General features: G+C 38.3%; 1 long non-coding RNA gene across 1 annotated transcript in view; it reads right to left on the bottom strand.

Annotated features, from left to right (window-relative positions):
* LOC138986442 (uncharacterized) overlaps positions 1–25,774 on the bottom strand; it is a 58,244-nt gene extending 32,470 nt beyond the window's left edge. The window contains exon 1 of the long non-coding RNA XR_011463286.1: positions 25,711–25,774. This is a non-coding gene — a long non-coding RNA (uncharacterized lncRNA). The remainder of the gene's footprint in view (positions 1–25,710) is intronic.
* Positions 25,775–27,619: the final 1,845 nt, after the last annotated feature.

Genomic DNA, 27,619 nt, shown 5'->3' with positions numbered 1-27,619 from the left:
ATGGTTACTATTTTCTTTTCTTTAAGAATACCAATTGTCAATTTCTTGGGGGCAATTCTCTTCTTACCATCTATAATGCCCCTTGTTGGTATTATTTGTATGCCAAATTTCTCTGTATTTGGGAGGAGTTCCTTATACTGGTTTTTTATACTTGCAGTTGTTCAGTTAGATGTAGATATAATCATGGAAGTTCTTTTCCCTTTATGTTAAGATACTCATGGAATTTTTAAAAACTTTTATCAATCTGTCCTTGTTTGACTTTGAGTACTGTTTTGTCTGCTATTTATATTGTTGCTATTGCTTTTCCTTCCTTCTTATCATATGTCTAATATATAATTCTCTCTTCATTTTCAATCTTTACCACCATTTTATCTAACATATCTTTGTAAATAGAATATAGCTGAGTCTTGCTTGTTTTAAATACCAATCTGAAAAGCTATCTTTTAAATAGGCAAATTAGCTTATACATATTTAGAGTAATCACTGATATGTTTGGATGTATTTTTACCATTCTATTTTTTCCTGCTTTACATGATTTCTTATTCTTTAGCTTCTTTCCTGCCATTCATTGGTTTTATTCAAGTTTTACTTTCATTCCATTTGTTTTTCTTTACTTTTTTGTATTTTCTCACATGAATGCTCCTAAGTCTTAGAGCTTATTATTTCGTTTTATCTAATAAACTATTTCACTATTAAAATGTTATACAAAAATCATTTTAAAACACCCAGCTTCCTCCAATCCAGTTTAGAAACAAACCATTATAAATATACTTCAAGGTTCTTTTATTGTTTTCCCTTATTACAGTCCCTTTCTTCCTGCCAGAGGTAATCTCTTTGCTGGTATTAATGTTTATCATCCTATTATTTATTTAATGCTTTAACAGCATATGCATGCATTGACTTTAAAATGTTTCATTACTTTGTTGTATTAAACTTTGTTAAAGTGGTATTACATATCTAGTTTTCTAACTTTATTTTTTGACTCAAAATTAAGTTTTCTAAGACTGTGTCATGTTGATAGATCATGTTGGATACAAGGCTTAGGAGCCTCTTCACATTTCCTTCACTGCCTCTTTCCTTCCAATTGTGTCCCAGTCTTGTTGACTATACTGCACAGAACAGGGGCCAGGACATTTGCCTCTGCTAGACCGTCCTACTTGGTTCATATCACACAGCCATTTGACCGACCCTAAACCCAATTTCTAGTTCCTCACACTGCTTCCATACTTGGATGGAACAATATACTATAAGATTAGTAATGACTCAGAGACTACTCTGAGGTACAACTTCACCTCATGGCCTATCCAGAGAAATCTCAGATCCTGAGTGAATCCACTTGCTGAGCAGCCTTTTGTATCTCTTCTTGGCTTGCCATGAAATAGTAGCCAATGGGGTAACACAAGCTTTGTTTCACAATTTTATTTGCCTTTCCTCATGCATGCTGCCTTAGGTTTCCATGTCCCAAATAAATTATCAACTCTTTTAACCCATGTCTCAAATTCTGTTTATTAGAGATCTGATCAAAGAATAATATAACCTTATCATTTTCACTTATCATTTTACACTTCTAGCTATAAAACATTTTAAAAGATACCATAATGAAATACTCAGATTTAATGGAATTGATGCTCTTCCATAAATTTTGACCACTGTCATCATGACATCTAAGATGAGCCTCATATTCTGTTAATGTGCAACTGAATTCATGACACAACCCTTCCATTTTCTCTTCCCTGCTTCAACCAAAATTTGCTTCCTCTTGAATATGTTATCTATCTCAATGAAAACTCCCACTAACCTGGGGACCAATTGTTCTTACTCTTTATCCAAATTTAATTATTCATCAGGCCTGTCAATTCTACTGCTAAGTATTTCATTTTTTAATTAATTAATTTATTTTAATTGGAGGCTAATTACTTTACAATATTGTAGTGGTTTTTGCCATACACTGACATGTATATTTCTTGAATTCAATCTCTTTTCACTTCCCCCTTTCACAGTTTAAAAATGACAGCCACCATCTTTCACTGGAACAATTTCAATAATGTCTCAGTCAGGCTCTCTTCCTTCAGTCTCTGAAGTCTCTAGTCCATCTTTTGGCCTGCTGCCAAAATATTCAGTTGAAAGTGGTAACAACCAATACGTACTAAAAATCTCTTCAATAACACCCATTGGCAAAACTGTAACATATAATCCAAGCTCCCAGCATGCCATACGATGACCTTTGTGATCAGATGGTTTCCATACAACTGAGTTTTTTTTTTTTTAACATGCCAAGGTTTTTCATGCTTCCTAGTTTTTTTACATGACATTTCTCCCACCTAAAATATCCTTTTGCTCCACTGTTCACCTGATAAATTCCTATTAATATTTAAGAGACAGCTTAATATTCATATCACTTCCTCTCTTAGGCCTTTCCTGATGTCCATGTCACTTCTTCTTGAGTGATAACTTAATTCTTTCCATGTGTCTCTTACACACGTCCAATAACTTTGGTCTTAAGATAAGGACAGATAAGCAAGAGATGAAAGGGAAATGTGTAAGTACTCTGTAGAGCTTCTGTTTGGGTCAAGTATGCTATCATTCTATTGATCAACGTAACTCACATGGAAGAGTCTAGAATCAAGAAGGGAAACAGAATGACCCAAAAGAGTGAGAAGGAACTGTGAAATTCTATGGAAAAGAACAAAGATAAAAGGAAAAGTTAATAGCCATAAGCACAACTGATCTACCACACAATGTGAATATTAATTCCTGAAAACCTGGGCTCCATAGAATCCTTTTCTTAAAGCATGCATGCTCAGTTGTGTCCAACTCTCTGTGACCCCATGGACTGTAGCCTACCAGACTCCTCTGTCCATAGGATTCTCCAGGCAAGAATACTGGAGTGGGTTGTCATTTCATTCTCCAGGGTATCTTTCCGACCCAGGGACCGAACCCACAACTTCTGTGGCTCCTGCACTGGCAGGTGGATTCTTTACCACTGAGCCACTTGGGAAGCACTCTTAAAGCATATCTAGAGGTCAAATACAACAATCAAATCAATCAAATCTCTACTTGACAATGCATTTGCTATATGGAAAAGGAATAAAAGAAGTCAGGGATGACTGGAAACCATGAGCTTTTGGAAATGATGCTCAATTTAAATATTATTGGGATTTCTTTGGCAGTCCAGTGGCTGACGCTCTGCAATCCTGATGCAGGAGGCTGGGGTTCATTCCTGGTCAGGGAACTAGATCGCACATGTCCTAACTAAGAGTTCACATGCTGCAACTAAAATCCTGGATGCTGCAATGAAGATCGAAGATCCCACATACAGCAATCAACTAAGATCTGGTGCAGCCAAATAAACAAATAAATAAATAATTTTTAAAAAATATTACAGACACATCTCCTTGCCAGTTAATGCCGTGGTTTTAGTGGTTTAACAGGTATGCTTTTAGAGAGCTGGGTGCTGCGTGAGATTGAGGAATTTGGGTAGAAATAACATGAAAGTCAATACCATAAAATACTACACAACAAGGTAACAGTTGCTGCAAATTGAAAAGAAAACGTATTTTTTGTGGTTCTGTTCAATTAATAGATCTTGATTTTCATAGACCAGGATACATTTTGGGAATTCTGATTTTCTTTCTCAACTATGACAGGAAGAGAAAACATCTTTAAAAATGTGTATTAGGTTATCCTTAAGAACCTTAATGAATACATAAATAATATGTATTCACATTAAAGCCATAATTGGGCTTCCCTTATGGCTCAGCTGGTAAAGAATCCACCTGCAATGTGGGAGACCCGGGTTTGATCCCTGGGTTGGGAAGATCCTCTGGAGAAGGGAAAGGCTACCCACTCCAGTATTCTGGCCTGGAGAGTTCCATGGATTGAATAGTCCATGGGGTCACAAAGAGTCAGACATGACTGACAGACTCTCACTCCACTTCACTTAAAACCATAATTGAGTGATAGCCCAATGTGTCTACCCAGTCCCTTTGCTGTGGTCTAGCTATTCAAGAAGATGGCTTTATGTGCTTCTAAAAGACACTTTTCTTAAACCTAAGTTTGAATAAAGAAGTATATTGAATGAACCCCACAGATATTAAAAAGTTAAGTCCTAGACATGAAGGGACCTGGCATTGAATGAGAAATCTAAGCTAATCACAAATTATTGTAGGTGTAATAAGAAATCATTGGGTTGAATGAAACCATGATTTTACCTACTTCTTTGCTGTTGTTGGATGCTATTATATTGTCATCATTTTCACTGTTGATTTCTCTTAGTGGTTGTCATATAAGCATAGGTATATGTGAGGGATAGCCTAATTCTTGTTGGAGGGAGGGGCTGATCTTATAAATGGAGCCATCCTGGGGTGCCAGAGAAGTCAAATTGGACATCCCAGTAAGCGAGCAGAGGGCAATGTTATGGTTGATGTGTAGGCTAATAGGGAGTCAGTCCAAGAACAAGACGCTGGAAAAATGTAGTACTGTATTTTCTAGGATAATAACTAAATACTATATTAATGATACTAATAATGTTAATGGCAATAGCAGTAAGTGCTATTTCTTGACCTCTGGCTATATGTTAGGTACCTGATAAGTAGATTTCATATATTATCTCTTATTGAGGTTAGTTTTATTGGCCCGTGTTACAAAAGGGACTATCTGCCACAGGTTATACTTACTGCCTGGAGTAGTTTTTAAGGCTGTTTTTAAACAGCTTTATTGAGGTAAAAATGATATACAAAGAACTGCACATATTTAATGTGTACAATTTGATGTTTGATGAGTTTGGACATAGGCAAACACCCATGATGGCATCACCATAGTCAAGGTAACAGATATATCCATGACCTCCAAAGTTTTCCCCTGTCCCTTTGTCTCTATTTATTATTTTATTTTATTTTTTGTGTGTAGTAAGAACACTTAACATGAGATCTACTGTCTTAAATTCTGAGGTGCACAATACCATATTGTTAACTATAGGCAGTATGTTAGACAGCAGATATCTAGAACATATTCATCTAGTATAACTGAAACCTTATATTCATTGACCAATAACTCCCTGAAGTAATTTTTAATACTCTCCTTTTACTCTAAAAAGTATTCTGGGTTAGAGGATAATATATATGGTCATCCTGTTGATATACCATATGAGTGTTAACTGTATGTGGTTTTATTTATTTTTTTAATCCAAAACAATGGAGGAATTGGGAATTGAATTCACAAAGGCAGGATGGCAAAACAGACAATACCTCAGGGTCAGGAAGAGGAGTATTTCACTCCCAACTGCTGTTGCTTGTTAGCTCTGGAGACTTGGGTCAGTTCATTTCTCTGAAGCTGCAATGGTATCTGCAAAAGGAGACTAAAAAACCCCTCAGTGAAGGGTTGTTTTAAAGTATCAGAGAATGTACAAAGTGCCCTGCAGGTAGTAAATGCTTAATAGTATTATGTTAAAACAATTATTACTGAAATACGAGTATTCATCTTTGAACTTCTATAACAGTCCTTTATATAAAACAGGTATTTGAAAATGTTTAATAGAATTGTTTAATAGATGATTTTCAAATGTGAATCAATTATAAACCCAAACTGGATTCTTAGCTATCGTCAGTTTTGAAAGAATTTTTCATAATGATCCTCTTTAACAATATAATTTTCCTTAAATTTTAATGAGTTCCTAAAAACTAAACAATTATTACCTCCAATTTCAATTACAATTATGAATGTATTCTAGGCTGTTAGCTTGGTTAGTGTTCATATGGGCAATCAGGGCTTACCTCTTTCTGTCTGCCCGCTAATTGATCTGTTCTAGGCAATAAATTAAGGGGACTGGATAAAAATCTCAGTGTACCTGAGCAGTCTACAGTCTCAGTCTACAGACCATTGGCTGTAGGCTGAAGCAGAGTGGGAAGGACTTCTTACTCAAAGACCAAAACACTGAGGAAATACAGTTGGATGGCAGTGTATAGAGAGTCAATAAATATAACAGTGGGCTCACAGAAATTCAGACTGGCCTAGGCATGGCCTAACATAGCAGGGCTGACCTGGTGGTTCTATCATTCCTACTTTCCAACTTCTGTGGAGGACCATTATATCCCTTTATGAATACTCTGTGAACTTGTTATGGCTACTATAGTACCTTGTCAGTTTAAGCTTTTAACCAAAGTCCTGCCTTAAGCCACTTCAAGAAACACCAATGAAATAATATGTCAAAACATAATATATACAAACTATGTATAGTACATAATGTATAGGTAAATTTGTTTTCTCTTTTTCATACTATAAACAGGATATGTTGCTAGATATCATAAAGGATATAATACTGGTAAAACAGGATGGTGTTCTACTCTAGCACAGATGTCACCTAGTAGAGGAGAAGAAATGAATGCTGTTAACTACATCATACATTCATAAGTCAGCATTTATTTACATCTGACACCAAGCATTAGGCAACGCATTGGAGACATGAAGATAAATAAGCATGGTATACCATGTTCAAGAAATTTACCCTCTCTTGTAATTTTCTTCCTTTCTCTTACCCATTATAATCAGTTATTCTCTCTAGAATATGGACTTTGTTCAGATATCAATTAAAATTTCTATCACTATGAGCATACAAACCAACCCACCACTATGTTATGAAGTACATTACCTATGCTGTATTATTTTACACATAGATCACTGACCTGGTAAGGGATCCTGCTCAATATTTATTGCTAATATGTCCCTATAGCAATCTACTGGTTTAAGGTGAGTTATGAGCCTGATTTTATTATAACTGTTAAAATTACACCTTATGGAACACAGAACTAAAAAAGTATAAAGTATAAAGTATAAAGAAAAAGTATAAAACTCCTAGAAGATAACACAGGAGAAAACCTAGAAGACCTTGGTTAAGGTCAGGACTTTTTAGATATAACACCAAAGCATGATCCAAGAAAGAAATAATTGATAAGCTGGACTGCATTAAAATTAAAAACACCTTTGAGAAAAATAATGTCAAGAGAACAAGACAATCACAGACTCAGAAAAAAATATTTGCAAAGACATATCTGATAAAGGATTATTATCCAAAATATACAAAAAACTGTTACATGCACAAGAAATTCTCCAATGGAGATTGGGAACATATGTCAACATAGAGACCACAGTAAACAATAGAGTGGGGTTTAGAATAAGAGTTCTTATTTTCTTTCTTTATTGTTAGCCAAGTATAATTTTAAGATTTTTTTTGAAAGAAAGTATAGTCTCAAATGCCTAATTACCCTCTACAGTAGTTACACACTGGTTCATCTATAATCACTAGATACTTTTAAGACTGAGTATTGACTCTAGAGAGTTAATGGCTGTAAAGCGTGCAACAGAGGACAACAAAAGGTAACTAAGTCTTCTGTAAAAAGAAGGAATAATTATGTAGTTCCCATTGTTTCCCTTTGAAATTCTAAAAAGAAAGAAATATAAACCGAGAATATAAGTAACTCAAGAATGTTCTATTTCAACTCTACTGGCCTCTGAACACCTAATTTTCAAAGTCAGGCAAATATGATATAAAATATTTAAAAGTCTATCTTTCATCCTAACTTGGGAAAAAAGTGTCAGACTAAAAAGAAACTATAAAGTTGGCTTGGTTTGCCTTTAGCATGACACCTTCCTTCTCTGGTGGCTCAGATAGTAAAAGCATCTGCCTACAATGCAGGAGGCCCGGGTTTGATCCCTGGGTCAGGAAGATCCCCTGGAGTAGGAAATGGCAACCCACTCCAGTACTTTTGCCTTGAAAATCCCATGGATGGAGGAGCCTGATAGGCTACAGTCCATGGGGTCGCAAAGAGTAGGCCACAACTGAGCGACTTCACTTTCACTTTTCTCCTTCTCAGCTTAACCCCAACTTGAGCAATCACTTCTTTCTCTCTTACAAGCCTTCCCTCATGAACAGGTTCATGTTTTACACAGTTTCTCCATGTAAGGAAAGAATGGCATGATAAATAGATCCACACTAAGGTACTAGAAATTCTTGTTTCTCAAAGTGTGTTCCACAGAGCAGAGAAAGTGGCATTACCTTATCTACTGAGTAAGGATCTGTATTTTCATAAGATCCCCATGGGATTTCTATATATTTTAGTAAGATAACCAGGAGATTCAGATCTACATAAAAGTCAGAGAACATTAGTGGAAACTGCTGTTTTCCAGAGCTCTCAAAGTGTGATCTCTGGGTAAGCAGAATCAGCATCAACGGGAAATTTATCAGAAATGTGAGTTCCCAGCCCCTGCCCCAGACCTGCTACAAGAGAAACTCTGGGCATGGGACCCAGCCATTGGGATTCTAAAAAGCTCTCCAGGGGATTCTGATGCATGAAAAACATTTAAAGACTACTGTTTCAGAGCATCTTTACCTGAAATTTTTTTTAATTAAAAAAAAAAAAAGATTTGCTAATTTCAGAATTATAGAGCTGACTGCATTATAAAAAGTAAAGAGTGGGCATTTTATCCCATAGAGCCTCCTGGGTTTCCTTTAACTTGCATAACCCAGAAATTTCAAGAGTTTCCCAAAATGCCCTAAGTGTGCTTCTCCGATTCAGCCATTAACTCGTTCCATGTCTTTTGAGAGTAAATCCCTTGATACCAATTGGTTTAATTCAAGAATTCTGCTCCATTACTTTAGCTATTTCAACCTGTGAAATTTCACACCACCAGGACACCAAGCTGTATAGCAATTTTAATTAGCTGCCTCTGATATGGAGAAGATCATTGACTTACTGGAATTCAGTAACTTAAAAGCTCCTTCAAAACTGAACTCTGTGTTTTTTCCTTTTCTCCCCCAACTCATTGCCCAGATGTCCCCTTGTTTAAATTTATTAACACTGCTTTTTAATCTAAACCGGAGTCTCTGTGTGTTTGTGTCTGTGCCGATTAACTGAAGTTTCAGATCACAGCCTACTGCTAGTAAATATCACTGCGAGGAGGCATTCTTCACTGGTTTTAATGTGTTTTCCAATTCAAGGAGTAGTGATTAATGCAGCTTAAACTCCAAAGCAAACAAGGAGTATATGAAAGTATGAATGATTGTCCTTGGTAGTGGTTACACTGTAGAATAAGGCACTTTACCACAAAGTAGTTATAATATTTTACTATTTTAAGATAGCCTCCTCCCAGACTAGACAATGAACTAAGGGAATGGCCAGGCAAGAATGTCCTATACTACTCACATAATTCATCTGCTATTCTTTAAAGCCTTTTCCCGGTGTTAAGCAAGAGAAAAGTTGCCGTTTGCTTAAGTACTTTTCCAGTAATATGGCTCTTAGTACATCTCACTATTATGGCATTAAATGAGTTGTTTTTACTTTCATTACTGCTTATTTTGTTAGAAACTAGGAAATATTTGCTCTACTTTACATGGAGGTGTAAAGAAGCCAGTCTTGATGCTGAAGATAACTGAAATGAATCACTCACTCCTTTGGCAAATTCATGAAAGTGTTAAGCACGTTCAGCTTATTCATTATGACATATTTGTTATATTTAACAGGGGAGCATATTTGTGTAAGTGCCATAGACTTACAGCTATATATGTGCCCTGAAGAAGATGTGTTGAGACTTTCCTGTAAATTGTTCAAACTAAGTGAGAATCATAGATAACAAAGGAAAACCATCCCTCAGGGAACTTTTCTGTGTCCTATTAAAAATTATTTTTGGCACCTTCTTAGAGTGCAGCAACAACACATTCATACTGAGGTTGGAATTAATGGATAAGAACAGATAAGAACTATTAATTAATATCCTTTCACAACACTGAAGTGAAGAGAATCTTTAAACCAGCCAAGAAATTAACTTTTAAGAAATGTTTGCAGAGTGAAAATACAGACTGAATTAAGGAGTTTACTGGAAATTGAAAGATGGGTGCAATTCCATTCTAACAGACCTAGGAAATGGAATCAGTTTACCTCTCAGGTATGCAGTAATGACTGTCACCAGCAAGAAATGTTCACTTCAAAAATAAATGCAAGTGTAAACATAATTCTAATGAATGTCTAGCTTAGTCACTATTTAGAAAATTAAATTTGTTTAGTGTTAAATTGCAAATGCAAATTTTGACTCAGTGCATACATGCTTCTGCATTCATCACCAGCTGATCAAACTATGCATCAATTACATTTCACTAATACAAATTAGTAGGGATAATGAGACTGGCATTTATGCTTTCCTTTTATATACTTTAGCTTTTTACTAAATTATAGCCTACACATGGTAAAGGTGGAAATAAGTACATCTGACTCTAATTTGCACTAACTGATTTACAGTCATGGGATTAACACATCAAGAAAGAGTACCATGCCAGTACCCCAGAAGTTTCTTGTCCCCTTCCAGTTTCTACTCATCCCCAGCTCAAGATTAATCACTGTCCTGTATTCTATAATCACTTTGTCTTATGCTGCATTAAAAAATTCTTAAATAGAAAATCAAGGTGGTCCTTGCCTTACATGCTCATGTTTCTCAGGGTACTGCCACAATCCTCTTATCATTTCAGTCTATATACACACCACATGTGATCTGTTATCACCAGTGTAAAGGATCAGAACTTTTTACATTAGCTTTAGGTACTTTGATCTAATTTCATAGTAGATATCTTTATCTGGTTATCAGATGGGCACTTCAAATTCAACACAAAGAACATTAATCAAATCATCATTTACCACTCGGCCATGGGGAGTGGGGATAGGGGGTAGGCGTTCTTCATTGTTTAAAATCTTTATAACAATCACATGTTTTCCATCACTCAAATTGAAATTAGATGCCATTTTTCTTTTTTTACTGTTCTCCAATATCCAAACATTCTGCATATCTGCTGATATTATTCTCTTAGGTATTTCTTGGATCTGGTCTGTTCTCTTGATAGCTACCTCTATAGCCTATGTTCAGGAGCTCAGCATCTACAGAAAATAGCCTCTAATGATTCTCTACATATTTAGCTTCATTGTCCTCCACTGCATCTTCCCCATAAATCCTAAATGGCCTAGAGGTAGGGAAAGGGGACAGGTTTTGGTAACAGACTGACTCTGTTTGACTCAGAATATTGAGCTTCTAGTACTGTTCCTTATTTGTAACATGAGGGCAACAGTATCTCCATTATGAAGTAAATTGTTAGAATTACATATATTGAATTAAAAAAAATTGCACAATGTAAGAGTAGCGAGTTAAGTTTTATTTGGGGCAAAATGAGAACTGCAGCCCGGGAGACAGCACCTCAGATGGCTCTGAGAGACTGCTCCAAAGAAGAAGGGGGGAAGGATAGTATACACGTGATTTTGGTAAAAGGAGAATACATGCAATCAAGCACACATTTTTTAGTAGAAGGTTTCCACTGGTCTCGGGAAGCTTCTGCTAGTCACGAGAAACAACTGTCACCATGAAGGATGTTAGTGCTTTCCTAGATATGAGGAGATATAAGAGATGGGCTCATAAAATCAGCTCCTGAGAATACCTGACTACCTGAAGACTTGTCCTGATAGTTTTCCTGGAGCACAGAGTGCTTCATTTCTGCTCTCTACCTTGAACTCCTTCAGGGGGTTTTGAAGGTTAGCAGCTGCATCAGCACCTGACTTAATCCTTGTAGATGGCAAGTGCCCATGGCAAGTGCCAATTTGTAGTTGACACACAGTATGATATATATATTTACCAGTTCAATTTAGGGTGAGTTGATTCTTAAAAATACTCTGCTCCTCTTGCTCTTCATCTAAAAACAATTTAAATTTTTCAATCACCATGACTTGGATAACCACGATGGTATGGTCACTCACCTAGAACCAGGCATCCTGGAGTGTGAAGTCAAGTGGGCCTTAGGAAGCATTACTACCAACAAAGTTGGTGCAGGTGATGGAATTCCAGTTGAGCTATTTAAAAAAAAAATGCTACTGCTAAAGTGCTGCACTCAATATGTCAGCAAATTTGGAAAACTCAGCAGTGGCCAAAGGACTGGAAAAGGTCACTTTTCATTCAAATGTCAAAGGAAGGCAATGGCAAAGAATTCAAACTATCGTACAAGTGTGCTCATTTCACATGCTAACAAGGTAATGCTCAAAATCCTTCAAGCTAGTCTTCAACAGTATGTGAATTGAGAACTTTCAGATGTACAAGCTGGGTTTCAAAGAGGCAGAAGAACCAGAGATCAAATTGTGAACATTCGTTGTATCATGAAGAAAGCAAGGGGGTTCCAGAGAAACATCTACTTCTGCTTCATTGACTATGCTAAAGTCTTTGACAGTGTGGATCACAACAACTGGAAAGTTCTTAAAGAGATGGAAATACCAGAGCACCTTAACTGCCTTCTGAGAAACCTGTATGCAGGTCAAGAAGCAGCAGTTAGAACTGGAAATGGAACAATGGACTGGTTCAAAATTGAGAAAGGAATACGTCAAGGTTCTATACTGTCGCCCTGCTTATTTAACTTATATACAGAGTACATCATGAGAAATGCTGGGTTGAAGGAATAACAAACTAGAATCAAGATTGCCGGGAGAAATATCAACAGTCTCAGATATGTAGATAATACTACTCTAATGGGAGAAAATGAAGAAGAACTGAAGAGCCTCTTGATGAGGGTCAAAGAGGAGAGTGAAAAAGTTGGCTTAAAACTCAACATTCAAAAAACTAAGATCATGGCATCCAGTCCCATCACTTCATGGCAAATAGATGGGGAAAAAGTGGAATCAGTGACAGATTTTCTTCTCTTAGGCTCCAAAATCACAGCAGATGGTGACTACAGCCATGAAATTAAAAGACACTTGCTCTTTGTAAGGAAAACTATGACAAACCTAGACAGCATATTAAAAAACAAACTATGACAAACCTAGACAGCATATTAAAAAACAGAAGCATCACTTTACTGACAAAAGTAAGTACAAAGATATGGTTTTTCCAGCAGCCATGAGAGCTGGACCACAAAGAAGGCTGAGTGCTGAAGAATTCCCATGCTTTTGAACTGTGGTGCTGGAGAAGACTCTTGAGAGTCCCTTGGGCTGCAAGGAGATCAAACCAGTCCATCCTAAAGGAAATCAGTCCTGAATATTCATTGGAGGACTGATGCTGAAGCTGAAGCTCCAATACTGTGGCCACCTGATGTGAAGAGCTGACTCTTTGGAAGAGACCCTGATGCTGGGAAAGACTGAAAGCAAAAGGAGAAAGGGGTCAATAGAGGATGAGATGGTTAGATAGCATTTACTGACTCAATGGACATGAGTTTGAGCAAACTCCAGGAGAAAGTGAAGGACAGGCAAGTCTGGCGTGCTGTAGTTCATGTGGTCACAAAGAGTCAAAGATGACTTAGCGACTGAACAACAACAATGATTCACCATAAAAATAAACTCAAACTCTTACCATCAAATATAACCCATTTCTTGATCTGTGAGATGCGTGCGTGCATGCTCAGTTGCTTCTGTCGTGTCTGATTCTATGTGACCCCATAGACTGTAGCCCGCCAGGCTCCTCTGTCCATGGGATTCTCCAGGCAAAAATACTGGAGTGGGGTGCCATGCCCTCCTCCTGGGGATCTTCCCGACCCAGGTATTGCACATGTGCCTCTTATAACTCCAGCATTGGCAGACGGGTTCTTTACTGCTAGTGCCACCCGGGACACCTGGATCTGTGAGATATCCAGTTTCATTTTCCCCATGCTTCTGACATTTTTTCAATGGTAGAATTCCACATTGATATATATATATATATATATATATATATATATATATATATATATGAGATAGAGATACTGGAGGACAGGGAAGCTTGGCATGCTGCAGTCTATGGGGTCGCAAAGAGTCGGATATGACTTAGTGACTGAACAACAACAAGAATTATTAAAATTCACTTCTACTACTGCAATGTAAAACATATAGGGAACAAATCTATTAATACTAAATTAACAGTAGTAGAAATAAATATGGACTCATTAGTTTTACTAAAATTTCCAATAAGTACTTCATAGTTGACCTCTGCATGAAATATCACAGAGGCCACAGAGAAAATGAGTTTTAAAATGTGTAAAGATCATAGGGGAGGAAAAATAATTTTCTCTCTACCCTTCTAGGCTGAGGCCCCCTATAACAAAAGACATTTTAAAAGGAGAATAAGAAATAAAAGGTTAATAACACGTATATCTCCTATATACATGGGAGATACCCAGGAAAAATGGAGTAACTCCCCAAATGGCCCAAGTCAACCATTTCAATACCATTTCAAATTAAAGATAAAAAACTGTCGGTTGGGTAGGAAGTCAGTTTTGGGAGGTGACCAGGAAAGGCACAGTAAACAAGGATAAAGTTGTGATGCAGAATTAAATTGCTGCTTTCTCCATTGCTAAGTGTTTTGAAAGATTTAATCACTTTCCTCTCCTTGGAAGAGAGAGGAAGACAAGTTTACAAATGGTGATTTTCCCTATATATATATATGTAAGTGCTTCTTACAAAAGGGTAATTTTTACTTGATTTTCAGAATTTCTCCTGTGCTATTTCTTGAAAATAATCAGTCTAAGATCATCTTTATGCCAAAGAGGCATACTTCAGAGTGAAATCTTCTGCTCCCCATAAGTTCTTTCATTTATCTAAGAAATACAGTGATGGGGGTCCAAATTAGAAGAATGAAGAAAACATGCACTATTTACACTGATGACCAACTGTATGAAAGAAAGACCTGCTGCAGTGGATTATAAAAACTTTCAGCATTACACAATGCAATTATTCAAGTATTTGTCATATGGCAAAGCACTGTTTCAAGAAAGCAAACAATAACTTTGTATATAATCCATAGAGACTAATACATACAAATATGCAAGAGTAGCCTATTTTAAAATATACTTTTGTTTAGAGATAATCTAAAGTTTATATCCATTTAGTGTCCCTGATGTCTCAGCAGGTCAAAGAATCCATCTGCAAGCAGGAAGGAGATAGAGGAGACTCAGGTTCGATCCCTGGGTTGGGATGAGCCCCTGGAGAAGGAAATGGCAACCCACTCCAGTCTTCTTGTCTGAAAAACTCCATGGAGGCAGGAGCCTGGAGGGCTACAGTCCATGGAGTCACAGAGTTGGACACAACTGAATGACTAAGCACAGTGCATAAATAGTTTTTTTTTTTTTTTCATTTCATTGTTATGACTAGAAGGAAGAATAGATAACATATTTCTTCTGTGAAGTAAGGTCCATAATTAACATTTACTAATGTGCATCTTAGGGTATCTCTTGAAAAAATAATGTTAAGGCTGACTAATGATCATAATGGGCTGCTGTCTCTCCTTTTTTGTGATGAAATAAAAAAAGGCCCTTAGTGGAAAACTGGTGAAATGAGTTAAAGTCTAGAGTTAAGAATACTGTACCAGGGTCAATTTCTTACTCTTTATAAATATATCATGATTATGTATGATGTCAGTATTAGGGGAAGCTGGATGAAGGATATATACGAACTCTGTATATACTATTTTTTCAACTTTTTTTGTAAATCTACATTCATTTTTTAAATAAAAAAAATTATTGATATCCCAGAACTAGTATGTGGTTGACCTATTTGGAACAGTGGGAGGAAAAAGTCCATGGAGTGTCATGATCCTTTAGATACCTAAAGGCAGGTAAAGGGAGCTATAAGTTAAGAGAGACATAAGTTGAAAATAATAAATTCTGTTATTTGCATGCGACCAACCATCTGATTGTTGTTGTTTAGTCACTAAGTTGTGTCCGACTTGTTTTGTGGCTCCATGGACTGTAGCCCACCAGGCTCCTCTCTCCATGGGATTTCCCAGGCAAAAATATTGGAGTGGGTTGCCATTTCCTTCTCCAGGGGATCTTCCCAATCAGGGATCGAACCTGAGTCTCTAGGATTGGCAGGTGGATTATTTACCATGAAGCCACCAGGGAAGCCCCAACCATCTGATTACAGTCTCTGAACACTATATCACAATTTTACTCTCTATGTAAAAGAAGCTCTGAAGGCCACAAAAACAAATGAGACAGTACTTATATTCAGGTAAACAATTAGGCTAGTCAGACATGTAAACAATTAGCTACAATGTAAATTTCTATGGAGCAAATACTTCAGTATTTGCTTCAGTATACTTTAATATTGTTATACTAGAGTCTGTTGTTTTAACAACTGTGTTATCTTTGTGCAATAATTCATAATTAGAAACTCAAATTCTTATCAACAAGAAAATAATTAAGTTAGACTATTGTCCATATGAAACATGAAATATTCTGTGCCAATTAAAAAGGAGTATCTTTAAGATATTTTGTGAATGGGAAAAATGGAATTTGGAGAATGGTATATATTGTGAGCCAATGAGTCTATGGTAAACAGAATGTCTAATATGTTCTAAGAAGCTATCTTGCTATAATTTCCAGATTCCGTGAATATGATGTTTTTTCTTTATATACTTCTGTATTTTACTTTTTTGTATAATGGGGATGAATTATTACATTAGCTTAGTATTTAATAAGCAATTTTAAAGTATAAAGGCATTTATAGAGACCTAATTGTTCAGAAGGTTGGAATATTCCCATTCAGATTCTCCCTATATTTTGTGAATGATTAACTGGGCAAGGCAGTACTAGGCAGTAGGTATATAGTAGTTGATTAGATATTATCCCCAGCCTGGTGGAGGTCAGAGTCTGGTGGAGGATATAAAATAAAGCCAAGTTTGTTACGTTCTTTTTGTTAAACAGCTAAGTGAAAGGTGCTAAGCAGATCGCAAAGTCACTTCAGAGACAAGGCAGGAGAAATTGACCAGAGCAGAGTCCAAGAATTGCATTGTAAGGAATGTTTAAAACTTTTAATTTTGGAGAAGGAAACGGCAACCCACTCCAGTATTCATGCCTGGAAAATCCCATGGACTGAGGAGCCTGGTGGGCTACAATCCATGGGGTCGCAAAGAGTCAGACACGACTGAGCAACTTCTGTGTTTTTGAAGTTCAAAGGGATATGGGCCACCGAAAAGGATATAAACCAGGGCAGAATTTCTTAAAGAAGTAACAGATTAGTTAGTTACAACATCAAGATAAATGGAATTGAAACAGAGATGCTACCAAGAGAGTTGGGCAGTACTGCTTAAATAATGCTCAAGAGTTTCTATTCTTAAACTGTTTCCTCTTGAGAGAAGATGAGCAGCACTGGGCCCACTCAACTCTGCCTTTTTTTGTTCCCCACTTTGGTTATGTGTTGTTACTTTCGGAATTGCACTTTTTTCACCTTGTCATAGTAGCTGCCAAAGTGTGTTTTTATAAACACGGGGTTCTAGAGCGCTGGCTTCCTGGGGCAGAGGAAAGAAAGAAACGCATGTTGTACGTTCATATGTTTAATAAAATAGTTCTATTATTGAAAAAAAGTTTTAATTTGATTCTGGGCACAATGGGATGCTTGTGAAACATTAAAATAGGCAACAGCTTAATCTTACTCTTTTTTTCCTTTCTCATTGTTATGAAATAGTACTCAGGCTATCACACATGCAATACATTGGAGAAGGGAATGGGAAACAGGTATTTGCTTCTTAAGAATGTATTGCACATGTGTTGATATTCCCTTGTCTGTATATTCATTATACTCCACATTTTAAAAATACAATAAAAAGTTCTAAAATAAGCTAGCAGAAGTAGGGATGAGGTGACAAATGTTGAAGATATTTAGGAGGTAGTATCAGCAATTCTTATTCATCTTGATGTAGGAGTGAGGAAATGGGAGACAGACAGCAAAAATGGCACCAAAGTTTCCAGAGATGGTAGTGCCAATTACTACCAAGAGGATACAAGAGGAAGAGCAGTCTTACAGGGAGAGATTGATGACACCCATCCTGGGCTTGCTGGATTTGAAGTATTTCTGAGACATCCAAGTGCAGATGTTAGACAGCTGAGTTCTAGAGTTCAGGGGAGCAACTGGGATTTTATATCATTTTCCTCCCTAGCTTTATTGAAGTATAATTAGTACACAAAAACTGCACATAGTTAATATACATACTTTTGTGAGTTTAACATATGTATTGTACACACTTGTGTTACCATCACCACAATCAAGGTAATAAACACTGGATTTTATGTCTTATGAAGGCTGTTAACACTGAAATAACAGAAAATATGACTAATAGTAGCTTGTAAGACACAGGTTTATTTTTCTTACATGAAAAACAATTAGAGGTGGCAGCTTCAAGCACTAGTTTAGTGGCTCAAAAATGCTATCAAAATCTTGCTTCTTTTTAGGTTTCTGTTCTCCTATTCCTAAATGGCTTGTTTTTTAATGTCTCCTTTAAGACATTTTTTAATGTCTCTTTTAACTAGCTGCCATAGATCCAGACATCACGTCTAAGTTCAAAGGATGAATGAAAAGGGAAGAGAAGATATGGGCCCAAGAAGATTTCCTTATTTTTATCAGAAAGCTCCCTAGAAGACTTCCCTTACAGTTCATTGTCTTTAAAGTGGGAGATGGCGGGGAATAAAGAGACTGATCTATTATCAGTATAGTAGCTGGGTTAGTGATGCAATAAAATAAGTCCCCCAAATTTCATAGATAGCATTTCAATCTATGGCACCAGGTCCAGGAAAAGTGTGTAGAATTAAAAATACTTGTTATTTTGCACATCTGATAAAGAACTATTATCCAACAACAACAACAACAACAAAAATCTTCTTAAAACTCGGCAAGAAAGTTCACAACACAATCATAAATGGGCCATAGATATGAACAGACACCTCATTAAAGAAGATATACAGATGAGAAATAAGCATATGAAAAGATGTCCCACATCATGCATGATCAGGTAAATACATATTAAAACAACATGATACTATTATCACCTATTAGAATGGCCAAAACCCTGAACATGGACAACAGCAAATACTGGTGAGGCTGTGGAGCAACAGGAACTCTCAATCATTGCTGGTAGGAATGCAAAATGACAGGGTCACTTTGAAAAACACTGGCTGGAAGTTGAATCAATCACTGATGGCCAATGATTTACTCAATCATGGCTATGTAATGAAGCCTTCATAAAAACCCAAAAGGATAGAGTTCAGAGAGCTTCCTGGTTGGTGAACACGTGAAGAGTAGCACGCTGGAGAAAACACGGGAATTCTTTCACTTTTCCCATGTCTTGCCCTATGCACCTCTTCATCTAGCTGTTGATTTGTATCCTTTAATATCCTTTTATAATAAATAGGTGGTTTAATAAGTTTAATAAGAAAATTAATCAGCTGAGGAGAGGGTTGTGGAAATCTCTGATTTATAGCCAGTCGGCCAGAAGCACAGAAAACAACTTGGACTTGGGACTGGTGTCTGAAGTAGAGGGAAGTCTTGGGGGATTGAGCCCTTTACCTGTGGTATCTGGTTTTAGCTCCAAGTAGATGGCATTAGAATTGAGTTGAAATCTTGGACCTGTGCTGGCATCCAAGAACTGCTTGTTGGTGTGAGAAAGCCTACACACACACACACACATGTTGAAATTGGGTTCAGGAATTCAAAAGAGGGACACCGTGCATGTGTGTGGGGGCAGAATGTATATGAGAAATCTCTGTATCTTCTTTTCAATTTTGCCATGAACTTAATACTTCTCCAAAGATATAGTCTTTTTTAAAAAGTCAAATCATAATAAGTTATTTGGGAAGCATGAAATCACTAAGAGAGCATTAATTTGTTCACTCATCAAACTGACAATCAGCACATTTGTTCTAGGCACCCTACCAATCACTGGCGATCCAGCCTGTATTATAATGCAAGGTGACAGGAACCCAAATGAATGCCTATGCTTGTCCTGCAATGCCCGTAACAGACATCACTAATTAATTCCAGACCTCCTTCCCATTCATGCCAAACATGACTTCAGAATCATTACCAACACAACCCAACAGGTCACAACTACCCATTGATCAGAATGCAGCATATAACCTATTTCTCATCTCTTATCTACTGCATTGTACATATGCCAGATTTTAACCTTACTTAAGTGTGATAAATAAAACAGATTTTTTATTTAAAAAAAATCAGAGTTCTTATTTAAATCTAGAAATACACATTTTAACTAAAACACTAATCACATGTGCATTACTATATTATAACAGTTCTTTGTTTCCTGATTTATAGGTTATATGCTAAACATGTACATATTTTTCCTTCCTTTTTATCCACCTCATATATTTACAAAAGTGCAGAATGCAAAGTCATCAACATGATTAATGCAGAGCTTAAAAATTTCCCAGAATATATTCTCTCCTTCTTTTATATATTCAAATAGATAAAATCTAAGAATATATTAGGCTTTGAAAATTACCAGAAAATATTTCTCAAATGTGGCTGTCTTTACTGTATGTGAAATATAGTGATTGCTGGCATATTTGGTTTTGCATCCATAACTGACATGTGAATTAGTTGTTTTTTATGCATTGGTTTGAGGGATTTAACCCTCAACCTTCTACTAAAACTCGCAAGCCAAAAATACAAGTTTTGTCAATCAACACAGGTTATCTGTTTGCCACAGGAATGGTTTTACAAATAAGGAAATCTAGTTAACATTTTAAAAGATTACAGTGAAATGTGACCCCCTACCAATAATAAATACCATTTCTGAGCACAGAATCTCTGATAAGCAACTTACATCACATGTAATTGTCATGATGTATTTAATTATCACACTTAATTATCTCAATTGTCACAAAGCAGTCCTGCAAGGGGTCAGCATAACCATTTGAAGATGAAAAACAACTGAAGTTTAGATTCAAGATCAACATACGTATAAGTTGTAGAGCTAGGAACTGAATTCAAACATAGGCTTACACTTGGACTTCCCTGGTGGCTCAGACGGTAAAGCGTCTGCCTACAATGCGGGAGACCTGGGTTCATTCCCTGGGTTGGGAAGATCTCCTGGAGAAGGAAATGGCAACCCACTCCAGTATTCTTGCCTGGAGAATCCCATGGACGGAGAAGCCTGGTAGGCTGCAGTCCATGGGGTCGCAAAGAGTCGGACACGACTGAGCTACTTCACTTTCACTTTCACAATTAAATATGTTACTGAGTAAATATACTTCGATGCTTTTCAAATGTTGTAGAGAAATGCATAGTTATGTGTTATGACATGTTCATCTAGAACAGAATCTATAAAATTTGAGCTGGACATAATGCCTCTCTTCCCTGGTGGCTCAGATGGTAAAGCCTGCAATATAGGAGACCCACGTTCAATCCCTGGGTCAGAAAGATCCCCTTGGAAAAAGAAATGGCAACCCACTCTAGTATTCTTGCTTGGGAAATCTCATGGACAGAGGAGCCTGGTGGGCTACAGTCCACGGGATCACAAAAAGTCCCAAAGAGTCACAAAGACACAACTGAGCAACTAACAACACTAATGTCTCTCAGGTACAGACTATATTTCCTAGACTCCCTTTCAGCTCAGTAGGCCCAAGACATGGTATTAAACCAACCATATTATCTCCTTAGAGGTAAAGCAGCTTGTCCTAGACTTTTGCTTTCTTCCAGATTTTATTAGTACTTTCTGTAGACTACAGTGGAAACAGTGTCAGACTTTATTTTTTTGGGCTCCAAAATCACTGCAGATGGTGACTGTAGCCATGAAATTAAAAGACACTTACTCCTTGGAAGGAAAGTTATGACCAACCTAGATAGCATATTTGGAGAAGGAAATGGCAACCCACTCCAGTGTTCTTGCCTGGAGAATCCCATGGACGAAGAGCTTGGTGGGCTGCAGTCCATGCGGTTGGGAAGAGTCTGACACTGCTAAGCGACTTCACTTTCACTTTTCACTTTCGTGCATTGGAGAAGGAAATGGCAACCCACCCCAGCGTTCTTGCCTGGAGAATTCCAGGAACATCGGAGCCTGGTGGGCTGCCGTCTCTGGGGTTGCACAGAGTCAGACACGACTGAACTGACTTAGCAGCAGCAGCAGAAGATAGCATATTGAAAAGCAGAGACATTACTTTGCCAACAAAGGTCTGTCTAGTCAAGGCTACGCTTTTTCCAGTGGTCATGTACGGATGTGAGAGTTGGACTGTGAAGAAAGCTGAGCACCGAAGAATTGATGCTTTTGAACTGTGGTGTTGGAGAAGACTCTTGAGAGTCCTTTGGACTGCAAGGAGATCCAACCAGTCCATTCTTTGAAGGAGATCAGCCCTGGGATTTGGAAGGAATGATGCTAAAGCTGAAACTCCAGTACTTTGGCCACCTCATGCAAAGAGTTGACTCATTGGAAAAGACTCTGATGCTGGGAGGGATTGGGGGCAGGAGGAGAAGGGGACGACAGAGGATGAGATGGCTGGATGGCATCACTGACTCGATGGACGTGAGTCTGAGTGAATTCCGGGAGTTGGTGATGGACAGTGAGGCCTGGCGTGCTGTGATTCATGGGGTTGCAAAGAGTCGGACACGACTGAGCGACTGATCTGAACTGAACTGATAGACTACATGTTTGTGTCCCTTCCCAAATTCACATGTTAAAGTCCTATCCCTCAAGGTGACTGTCTTAGGAGATGGGGCCATTGGGTATTGATTAGGCCAGGAGGAGGGAGTCCTCATGGATGGGATTAGTACTGATATAAAAGAGGCCCCAGAGATCTCCTTATCCCTTCTGCTATGTGAAGTTACAGCATAAAAACAACCTTCTGGGAAGTGGGCTCCCAACAGACACTGATTCTGCTGGCACTTGACCTTCAACTTCCCAGCCTCCACAACCGTAAGAAATAAATGTCTGTTCTTTATAAAGCCACCCAGGCTGTGGTATTACTTACAGTGGCCTGAAGGGACTAAGACAGGACGTACACTCTTCAGCCATGCTATATCATGGAGGGAGGAAGATGAGTGGAATCCTCTCTTGTTTTCAATCCAGCAGAATATTAGACATGTAAAGAAAGAAATCCCATCACAGTGTATGTGGTAGTAAAGAACACAGTCTTATGGGAGAAGTAAGGAAAAAAATCACTTATTTATGCTAGGGATTTCAGGAGGGTTTCCCAGATTGTATTAGTCTGCCCAGGCTGCTGTAACAAAATACCACAGACTGAGTGGCTTAAACTACAGGAATTTATTTCTCACAGTCTGGAGGCTGTGAAGTCCAAGGTGAAGGTGCTGGCCAATAGGATTCCTTAGCAAGGTCCCTTTTCTTGGCTTGTGGATGGCCGCCTTCCTGATGTGTCCTTACATGGCAGGGGGTTGGGTAGCACTCTGGTTTCTCTTCTTCTTTCTAAAAAGACATTAATCCCATTATGGGAGCTCCATCCTCAAGACTTCATCTAACCTAATTATCTCTCAAAGACCCTACTTCCAAATACTATTACATTGGGGGTTAGAGTTTTAACATACAAATATGGGGGGGGGGGACACTTATTCAGTTCATAACCCACATGATGTAAAAAAGTGAACTGAATACTTAAGGTTCTCTGGCTTCTAGTCTTGGAGTTGAACCTGTTTTTCAGGCATTCGGGATACTGGGGAAAGCTCAGTGCTTTCTGTATTCTGCAGATGCTGTGGTATCTGGTTTATCTTCTGCATCACACTGTAGAAAAACTATCCCTTCTCATTTACAAAGCTGGAAATCACTACTCAAAAATATCATTATTCATTAGAAGGACCTTTTCCATAGATTTTCAAAAAGTTATTTTGAAATAATCATAGGGTCTCAGGAAGTTACAAAAATATAATAGTACAGAGATGTCACATGTACCCTTCATCCAGCTTCCTCCAATAGTAACATCTTATATAACTATAGTATAATATCAAATCCAGGACTACACAGCTTATTTAGATGTCACCAGTCTTTACAAGAACTTGTATGTGTTTGTGTATATGTGTGTGTGCAGTTCTATGCAATTTCACTACATAAATAGATTCATGTTACCACAACCATGATCAAGACACCAAAATGTTCCACCATTAAAAAGGAACTCCTAGACTTCTTTGGTGGTACAGTGGATGAGAATATGCCTGCCAATGCAGGGGACACTGGTTAGATCCCTGATCCGGTAGGATTCCACATGCCACTGAGCAACTAAGCCGGTGTGTCACAACTACTGAGCCCACGTGCTGCAACTACTGAAGCCCGCACACCTAGAGCCTGTGCTCCACAATTAGACAAGCCGCTGCAATGAGATCCTCAAGCACCACAACGAAGTGTAGGCCTTGCTCACCGCAACTGGAGAAAAAGCCCATGCAAAGCAACGGAGACCCAGTGCAACGAAAAATAAATAAAATAATTTTTTTTTTAAAAAACAGGAACTCCCTATAATTAATCCTGAGCAAAATTTCTCTCTCGCTCTGACCTGTAAAACCAAACAAGTTATGTGATTCTAAATGAAACAGGCATAGGATAGATATTTTCCATTCCAAAAAGAAGACATAGTAAAGAATAAAGGAGTGACAGGTCTCACACAATGTTAAAACTTAGCAAGGCAAACTCCATGAGATCTTAAGGCTTGAGAACAATCTCTTTGACACAGTGCTCTGCCCTCAGACCTGCTGGGAAAGCAACATCACCCCATGACTCAGCAGGGTGTTGCTCATGCCTTGGCTCTCTGTGGCACCCCAAGCTATGCCGCAGCTCTGCCAGGAGGGGTCTGATCCCAATAAGTTCTGTTGGAGGTCACTTACCTTTTAGAAGAAGAAAAAACAGAGCTCCCTTGTGTGACTCCTTTATAGTAGCATAGCCCCCATACCTAACCTCTGACAACCACTGTTTTCTATCTCTATGATTTTGTCATTTCAAGAATGCTAATAAAAACCAATATTGGGAGAAGGCAATGGCAACCCACTCCAGTACTCTTGCCTGGAAAATCCCATGGACAGAGGAGCCTGGTAGGCTGCAGTCCATGGGGTTGCTAAGGGTTGGACACGACTGAGCGACTTCCCTTTCACTTTTCACTTTCATGCATTGGAGAAGGAAATGGCAACCCACTCCAGTGTTCTTGCCTGGAGAATCCCAGGGACGGGGGAGCCTGGTGGGCTGCCATCTCAGGGGTCGCACAGAGTCAGACACGACCGAAGCGACTTAGCATAGCATACAGTACAATGCAGTACAATGCATGTGGCCAAGGTCAAGCAAATATTGTCTCTTATCTGGCTCAGTGTTTTGGCTTTTCCTGGATGTTTCCTTCCAATATCTGCTAGTACCACCCTTGGGCTCTTCTCTGTTGATCTTGGGAACAGGAGCCAGACCAAAGGTGGCCATACCTGCTGATTAACAGGTATAGAGGGCCACATTCCTAACCACAAACACTCCGAAAGGGCTTAACAGAGCTCAATTTTCTAGTTTACATGTGAGGTGACAGTCTTCCCATGGTGCATTCAGAGGGATGACAAGACTAGCTCACTAGCTGTGGGCAGCAGGTGGGGTTATTATTCCACTCAAAGTCAAGTCAAAGTCACTCAGAAGTGTCCGACTCTTGTGACCCCATGGACTGCAGCCCGCAAGGTTTCTCTGTCCATGGGATTCTCCAGGCAAGAATACTGGAGTGGGTTGCCATTTCCTTCTCCAAAATTATTCCACTAGAGGGCAACAAATATTCAGTGGTGTTAATGAGCAGTGCTGTGTCTTTAGATGAAATAACAATGAGGGGGAAGAAAGCCAACTGGCAACAAATAATGAGCATCGACAGTATGGTCCTTCATTGCCGGACAGTCACAAGAAGTCAAAACAGAACAAGGAGACCGGGTTGCTGGTGAGCATTGTTGCACCAGGACCTAGAGTGAATTCCAGGACATTTTTTCTTACCTTTGGTGAAAACAAGCTAGCTTCATTGCTGCCTGCTCATCAGGACCAAGGGGCAGGTGTGCTCTTTCTGTGGGAAGTAAAAAGACAAAAGATGAGTTTCTTTTTAACTCAAAACCCTCTTCATATAAAATAGTCTTAGATGGATTTCTTCTGATATAAAAAGTTAATCTGTACAATTACTAGACTAAAACATAGACACACATTTTATAATTTAGGGTTCGAAAAAACTTTTCAAAGCATTATAATAACATAAATAATTGATGTATTTTCAAAAAGTTTTAAATAATAAATTAAAAAGTTTGGCAAGAATCTAATGTATAAATTAGAAGGCAAGTGCCAAATGAAAAACCACTATGTATTTTATAGTTAACAGAGTACAAAGGGTTTCAGTTTCAGTTCAGTTGCTCAGTCGTGTCCAACTCTTTGTGACCCCATGAACCGCAGCACGCCAGGCCTCCCTGTCCATCACCAACTCCCGGAGTTCACTCAAACTCATGTCCATCGAGTCAGTGATGCCATCCAACCATCTCATCTTCTGTCGTCCCCTTTTCCTCCTGCCCTCAATCTTTCCCAGCATCAGGGTATTTTCCAATGAATCAGCTCTTTGCATCAGGTGGCTAAAGTATTGGAGCTTCAGCTTCAACATCAGTCCTTCCAATGAACATCCAGGACTGATGGACTGGTTGGATCTCCTTGCAGTCCAAGGGACTCTCAAGAGTCTTCTCCAACAACACAGTTCAAAAGCATCAATTCTTTGGCACTCAGCTTTCCTTACAGTCCAACTCTCACATCCATATATGACCAGTGGAAAAACCATAGACTTGACTAGATGGACCTTTGTTGGCAAAGTAATGTCTCTGCTTTTTAATATACTGTCTAGGTTGGTCATAACTTTCCTTCCAGGGAGTAAGCGTCTTTTAATTTTATGGCTGCAATCACCATCTGCAGTGATTTTGGAGCCCCGAAAAATAAAGTCTGACACTGTTTCCACTGTTTCCCCATCTATTTCCCATGCAGTGATGGGACCAGATGCCATGATCTTAGTTTTCTGAATGTTGAGTTTTAAGCCAACTTTTTCACTCTCCTCTTTCACTTTCATCAAGAGGCTCTTTAGTTCTTCTTCACTTTCTGCCATAAGGGTGGTGTCATCTGCATTCCAACTTGTGCTTCCTTCAGCCCAGCGTTTCTCATGATGTACTCTGCATATATGTTAAATAAGCAGGGTGACAATATACAGTCTTGAGGTACTCCTTTTCCTATTTGGAACCAGTCTGTTGTTCCATGTCCAGTTCTAACTGTTGCTTCCTGACCTGCATACAGGTTTCTCAAGAGGCAGGTCAGGTGGTCTGGTATGCCCATTTCTTTCAGAATTTTCCACAGTTTACTGTGATCCACACAGTCAAAGGCTTCGGCATAGCCAATAAAGCAGAAATAGATGTTTTTCTGGAACTCTCTTGCTTTTTCCATGATCCAGCGGATGTTGGCAATTTGATCTGTGGTTCCTCTGCCTTTTCTAAAACCAGCGTAAAGGGTTAATATATTAATTATATGAAAACATGATATACATTATATTTATATGTTAATATACTAATGCGTGTGTGCTAAGTCACTTCAGTCATGTCTAACTCTTTGTGACCACATGGACTGTGGCCCACCAGGCTCCTCTGTCCATGGGATTCTCCAGGCAAGAATACTAGAGTGGGTTGCCATGCCCTCCTCCAGGGGATCTTCCCACCACAGGGATCAAAACCATGTCTCATTTCTCCTGCATTGGAAGACACATTTTTTACCACTAATACCACCTAGTTAATATCTTTTGATAATTAATGAAAAACTATTAATTATCCAATAGAAAAAATGACCTAAGATTTTTAGAAAACAAACAAAGATATTTATTGAGTATTACTTT

This window comes from Bos mutus, chromosome X (genome assembly GCF_027580195.1).
Source record: "Bos mutus isolate GX-2022 chromosome X, NWIPB_WYAK_1.1, whole genome shotgun sequence".
NCBI lineage: Eukaryota > Metazoa > Chordata > Mammalia > Artiodactyla > Bovidae > Bos > Bos mutus.
This window is presented reverse-complemented; position numbering and strand designations above follow the sequence as displayed.